Here is a 7,516-nt window from a genome sequence, read left to right on the forward strand (position 1 = left end):
CATGTGAGTGGTTGTCTAAATATTAGCCCGCTGACAGGTTGGCAAGCTGTCAAGAGTGTATCTCTCACCCTGTGACAGCTGGGATTGTCTTTAGCAGCCAAAACCCAGAACTTGATAATGGTTTGGAATTTGCTTTATTCTAATGGTCTAAAAACTCAATAAGTAGTGAGCAAAGACACAAATGGTGTGCTGACTCACTGACAAGAATGCCTTAGCTTTAACCTTCCCAATATTTGTTGTCTTTTGGTACATTCACAGAACGTCAAGCTGGATGGGAAAGTCCAGAACTTTCAAGGGACTAAGCTCTGCTGATGCTTTTCATTCCCTGTAAACTACACGCAGCTGGCCTTGAGGACGGCCCATAGATTCATGTGTCACAAACAAGTGTGCATTAAAGACAACATCACACATCTGCAATGTTCTTGCTTAATTACCTTGAAGAGCGTTATGTATCTGATTCCTCTAGAAAAGTGCAAGAGTGGGGTTTATGCAGCTGGATGTGGATAGCAAAGGGCAAGCGAGTATCCACATTTCCAGATGTGTGGATGTTGCAGTGTTGTCATAACTTTGTATCTGTTTTAGTGGTAGCAGTGAATTTATTTAAGTGTTTTGGAAATAACTGATTTAAGTTCCCAGCTGCATCAGCATTGTAGTCATTACTGTTTATGTCTTGTGGGGACTGTGAATGTGTCTCTATCAAGCACGGAGGCTTTATGGCTTCTGGCAAGACATTTAAGCAAAACACACTAAAAAAAATATGTAGCATTGGAATTAAAACAAAACATGATTTTAAACCATAAATGCTTCCAAGCTCATGGAAGTTCATGGAATGCTGAATATGTGGCTCTACTTCATGGCCCAGTCCATATCTGCTATTGTTGCAAAGGCAAAATGATCTCTAACTCGCTCTCCTAGGAACTGAACAAGTAAGGTGAATATGTGTGAGACGTATACAGTGTACGAACAAGATGCAAATGAGTAGCAGCAACTAAAAACATATGTCAATTAAACAGGTGATGAGTAAGAGACTCTATAACACAGTTTAACATGGCTAACAGCTGCTGGTAAGAGTGACCTGCGGTAGCGCTCCTTCCTACACTGAGGGTGTAAAAGACTACTGCTGAACGAGCAGCTCAGTGCTTGTACAGTCTCATGCAGGGGGTGGGAGGTGTTGTCCATGATGGATGTTAGCTTAGACAACATCCTCTCCTCCCCAACCTGCTCGATGGACTTCAGCGGACAGTCCAGGACAGAGCTGGCCCTCTTGACCAGTTTGTTGGTTTGGCCTGTATGTGGGGTGGGATATATTAGGAAGCAAGTAAATATTTTGTCCTTAAAGCTGATATATTAGAAGCAGAAAAAATGGGCAAGTGTAAGGATTTGAGCAAGTCTGAGCAGCTAAATTGTGATGAGTAGACAACTGGGTCGGAGCATCATCAGAACTGCAGCTCTTTGTCCTCAGTGGTCAGTAACTATCTGGAAGCTTGGAAAGGAACAGTGGTGAACAAGCAACGGGGTCATAGGAAGTCACTGATGTACTTGGGGAGCAACAGACAAGCGCCTGTAGCTCAGATTCCTGAAAAATGTAATGCTGTTTCTAATAGAAAGGTGTCAGAATACACAGTGCATCAGTTTATTGCGTACAGGGCTACAAAGCTCCAGATGGGTCGGGGTGTTTGTGCTGACCCCTGTCTACCGTCAAAAGCAGCAACAATGAGTATGCAAGCATGTAGCAATGGAAGAAGATGGTCTGCTCTTATGAATCATGTTTTCTTTTACATCACATGGATGGCCGGGTGCCTTGCTTACCTGGGGAACAACTGGTACCAGGATGCACTATGGGTAGAAAGCAGTGTGATGCTTTAGGCAATGTTACGCTTGGAAACCTTGGGCCCTGCCATCGATATGAATGTTACTTTGCTTAGGTAGGCGGTACATGTCAATGTTGGAGACCATGTACACCCTTTCATGGAAATGGTATTCATTGATAGCTGTGGCCTCTTTCAAGAGGACACTGTGTCCTGCCACATTGTGGCAATGTGTTGACTTGGCCACCAAATTCCCCAGATCAGAATCCAATTGGGATGTGCTGTACAAACAAGTCCAATCCATGGAGGCTCCACCTTGTAACTAACAGGACTTAAAGGATCTTTTCCTAACATCTTGGTGCCGGATACCACAGCACACCTTCAGGGCTCTAGTGGAGTGCATGCTTCAGTGGGTCTGGACTGTTTTGGCAGCAAAAGGGGGGGCCAGCAAAATTTGAGGCAGGTAGTAATGTTATGCCTGATTGGTGTATCTATGCTTTAAATATGTTTTAAATATGAATACAAGTTCATTTTTGACTAAACAGCAACCCAATATTGATCCCTAGCTCCTAATACTGTAAAACTAAAATCCAGGATCTGAAGAGACCAGTATTGTTAACAAAGTTCATTTTGGGGGAGAAAATCACAAAACTGGCCTCAAAACAGAATATGCACATGGTACCCATATGAGGAGCAAGGAGTGAAAACATCTGGAATAGGTTTTACTTTAATTATTTTAAGTTTTGTCTTCAGTCTTGTTCGGTCTTAAAATGCATGATAAGCAGAACGTCTGACATAATCATGGTACTAATAGCCACTGTAGCAACAAAAGCAAATACCTCCTTTTTTAAATATCTAAAATTCTTTGTTTCATTCTTGTCTTTATTTATTTTGGACATATTTTGTACTACTGTAAGCTATACTGTTTAAAACAAGTTCCCATGTTTGAACCTAGAACGCACTGTTAATTTTCCACTCTCATATGACGATAAAACAAACGAGGTAACAAAACCACTTGTACTCATATTCGTCCCACATTAAAGGATCAACTTAATTCAGTCACAGACAGGCTTAGAAGAGGCTATAAAACTGGTGCCAGCAGGAAGAGACTTTTTTGTGGTACCGTACACATGGTACAGTACTGCCAACAGAACAGACCAAATCTAATAATGCTAACAAATAAAATAGTTTTCCGGTAATAAACCACTTTTTTTTTTTGTGACACATCTACAAAACTACAAAAATGATTTGAAATGCATTCGTTTTTCATGTAAAACTCCCATACACAGATGTAACTACAGTTAGAGCTGAGACCAGACCTTGATTTCATTTGACTGCTTTTGAGTACTCACAAAGCGATACATTTTTGGGAAAAAGACTTAGACCGGGGGATTCACTGATGTCATTTTTATACCTGTGTTAAGAGTCGGAGCTGGACGCCGTGCACACTTGCTAACACCACCTAAATTTTAAATGCATTTGCAAGTATGCAAACTTCTGTTTTGGGTTTGAAAACAACAAGCGCCTTAGGTTTTTCTTTTGAGAGGTTGAGATGTGTTGTGTTGCGGAGCTTTGGGAGGGTTGACGGTAACTCGCTGCTGTTCCTGCACCGAATCATGCCTCAGCTTTCTAGAGGGCACATTCCCCTAAATGTATTGTTTTTGATCACTATTGTTACTTTTTTTTTTTCATGGGCTCTCATCAGTCTGGTATGTAATGTGGTATGAATCATACCACAAGGTATTTCTAAAGCTTCACACACACCCGGGGCATAACCCCTCTTACTCACAATCATCTGAAACCTATCAGTGTGCATGTGGTCAGAAGGTTGTTTACAGCCTCTCTGTTTCTCTCCATGACCTTGTCCAGTTCTCAGAGAGAAACACCTCTGCCTCTCATCTCTTTCAGGACGGCATCTTGAGACATTCTTTAAATTACTCTTGAGTGCATGTGTTTGACGTTCCTCGCACATTTAGCCTACACATGGGTTTATTCAGAGTTGAGAATGCTCGACATAAAAACTCAAGAGAAGAGCCGGGCCAGCTGTAGGTGGAGACGCTCTTGATCATTTTTTGTTCACTCCGTTATTTCAGATAACATTTATATATTTTCTAAGAAAAGCCTTTACTACTAAGGTAGCACATTCACATTTCAATGAATTACTTTTGCATGTCTTCACCTCCTGAACCCGTCCATCAGCAGATGAATGGGAAATCCAACATGGCTCAAGAATGAGTGTCATTTTCAAACTGCCCGCTAACTCTGAACATCTGGTCCGGGGAGGGGAGGAGGGCAGCTCTGTCAAAGGGAGCCCTTGTGTCCCCTGTCAACACCATGAGAACAGCACACCGCGAGGCGAACAAGGAGGCGTGTGTGCACAGTTCATACTGTAATGATCTTTAACAGGCACCAGTTAGACTCATGAATACTGTGTATTTTTGGAAAGAGCTACAGTAATATGAATGGATGTTCTTTTCCTCAATTTGCCTTGAAATAAACTAAATAGACTAAATAAAAATTACCATGTGTTGCTTTGGATTAGTAGTCTACAACATTTTTTTTAAAGCAAAATGCGTTGGTGGCTTTAGAAGGATTTTTTTCTTTTTTAGGTGTAGTGCAGAAAGGTTTGCAAAATAATATGGGAACATCATATGTTTTGGGGGTTTTTTTTTTTATCACTGGAGCCTTTCTTTAGGCCACACACAGATGGCGTCAATAAAACGTAGTCTCAGTCAAGAAAAACCATCTGATGCTACAACCAAAAGCAAAATCAGGAAATTGGAGAAAGATTTTAGGACTGAGTTTCAAGAAAACAATACTTAATGTGTTTAAGATATCCTAAAATTACCACTGAAAAGATTTATGGAAAGTTGGAAACACATAAAAGTGTGCTATTTTGGAAAACACCATTTGAAATGAAATAAATCCCATTAATTAAAATTCCCCGGAGCTGGAAAATTTATACCCTTAGTACAAAGTCCTGTTTTAATTTCAGCGATTGCCTTTTGTTTTTACTCAAATTGGCAAGATTATATGACCACTTCAGTACTTTAGAGTAAACTCCAAAAAAAAGACTCGCTAAAGTTTCTGTCAGCAGACGTGCTCTTCTTTTTATTTTCTCCTGATCTTGTGGTTGTTTATGCCACCAGATGGATCTTTTTTAGTTAATTAATTCAGTGTCTTATTGCTGCCACCTGTTTGTGAAGCTGTGTCTGACATTAATCAAGCTCAAGGGGAATGTTTCCCAAAAGATCTGTTTACCTAATGTGTTTTTCATACAAGTTTTAGTTGCCAAAAGCAAAACTTTCATACAATCACATTTTTCTTTACCGCTATTCTATTTCATTTTCAATACTTACAGCAGCAGTTGCAAATTATAGTTGAAAATGTGAAATGATGTGCATAATATTATGAAATATAAACTTTGTACCTCATATTGAAATGCCTTCCTCTTTGTGTCTTACAAGGTGGCTATAAAAATATTTTTATTAAGCAGTTCATGAGTTCATAATGTTGTCATGATTGAAAAATCTTCATGTGTTACTCCCTGTGCAGCACGATTTCATGCCAGAGAGCAACATTTGATCACGTAATTTGATAAATGTACTATTAAGTGCAATGGGATTCTTCTCTGTGTGATGAAGCCTCTTGAGATAAAGTATTTTTTCTTTGATTAAATAAACAAGACTCAATCAAATGAGATTAACAGTCGGCTTGAGATGAACCCAGCAAAGATGTTGCTTTGTTTGATGTAAAAGCCACATGTTGTATGTATGACAGAACTGGGTCCTGGCCTCTGGGATCATTTTGCAAGGGAAAACTGTACCTGCTGTCCAAAAACAGAGCCAAAAAACAGACTCAACAAAATGTGAATGAGCGCAATCCTCAAAACGATAATCGGTGGTGAGCAGAGGTGGTATTAGCTTGGGAAACGGTTGATGGTGATTATGACTCCTGCAGCTGTCTTCACTCAGTGCAGCCAGAACTCCAGGAGCTCTGCTAATGTTAAATGAACAACTCAGAGAACTCAGCTGTCTGTCTGCACCTCTCCTTCCCTAATGACGTTTGGCCTCATACCACAGACTCCCTCACATCCAGAGATGTAAACAGTAGAGACACATCGTTAAATCTCATACTGGATTTTTCTGCATATGCTCAAGAGTTCAGGGTGATGTTTCAGCTTTAACAGACATAAAGACCATATTAGGAAAATGAAGGTTACCTCTATAGTGTGCTCGGGGATACTCAAAACTTGGCATTTGTTTTATATTTGAAGTGTTCTTACTTATATGTACTATTCACCATCACAGCTTTTTGTGTGTGTAGGGTTTGTTTGTTTTTTAGCTTTGTCTTTTTAAGGTTTTATTTATTTCTGTAAGTATATTCTGTGCTGACTGAACTTAAAGTTTCTTAACATTTGTGGCTCATGAATTGCTGGATAGCTGTTAACCAGAGCACAGAGGAGCTGAAGTCTTTAAAAAATGTCCGTTTCTGCCTTGTCCGCTGCTTTGAGCACCTAAGCATACAACACGTCTTTTCAACTAAACATCACTATACAAGGCCACGGATGTATTCAGTATAGTAAAACCAGTAAAAACAGACAACTGATATTAGGTTTTGGCATCAGTGTTTTTTCTTGACATATGACACTGCTGTCATCAGCAGTATGTTCAGAAACCAGAAAGTTTCATGTTCAACATTATTCCAGTAAAGAAACCAGATTCATCAAAATGCTGAATAAACTCTGACTCTCACATCCTCCTCTTCTTCCTCTCAAGTGCATCCCACTCCTTCATCCTGTATCTGATGATGGCAAACAGCCCCTGTGTTTCCTCTCACTGCCCCTTCAGTAGTGAACTCTGGTGTGGGCGGTCGATGCGCGTCTCCGTCTCTTTGTGTGTGCTGTAAATATTTTCTCCAATCAAAGAGTTTCAAACTTCAGAGCTCGGTGTAATCTCTGGAAGTCCATCACCAGGACCGACATCAAAGCACAGGATGAAGCACTCTCTTAGTCAAGAGTGCACGCCACTTCTACTCAGCTAAGTGTTTCTTCATGAAGAAGGATTTTATTTTTAGTTTAAATTATCACACGTTGGAGAGAAACACAGAGTCTATTCCTTCTCTCACCCCAACCGGTCGCGGCCGATGGCCGCCCCCTCCCTGAGCCTGGTTCTGCCGGAGGTTTCTTCCTGTTAAAAGGGAGTTTTTCCTTCCCACTGTTGCCAAAGATACTATTTTGGAAAAACATAAAATAATACTATCCTTTTCCATCCCTACCCAGATGTTCCAGGTATGAGCTTAAATTTCACTCACAGTATAAGATCTGGTCAGAAGGGCAGACCTTTGAAAATTAGTCATATGCAGCTACATTGCTACTCAATAATAAAAGCTGTTAATTAGAAGAAGAAAAACAAATTCTTGACTGATTATACAGGAAAAACTGCAAGAATTTTAAACAACTGGCAATAACTGAAAGCATGCATGAAAAGATGCATGTGTCAATACTTTGATTAATTGTAAAGCTTTTATTTTAAACATGCCTACTGTTATCTAAAAATACCCACTATGTTGATTGAGAAAAAGAAAACGGGAAGGCAAGCAACCCACATAGTAACACAGATCATATTTTTTTAACTGACTCTTTGTCTCCAAGCCATCCCACAGAAAGCCAAATAGAGCCAGAGGTGGTCATTACTGGTGGCTTCCCA

This window comes from Oreochromis niloticus, linkage group LG11, assembly GCF_001858045.2.
Source record: "Oreochromis niloticus isolate F11D_XX linkage group LG11, O_niloticus_UMD_NMBU, whole genome shotgun sequence".
NCBI lineage: Eukaryota > Metazoa > Chordata > Actinopteri > Cichliformes > Cichlidae > Oreochromis > Oreochromis niloticus.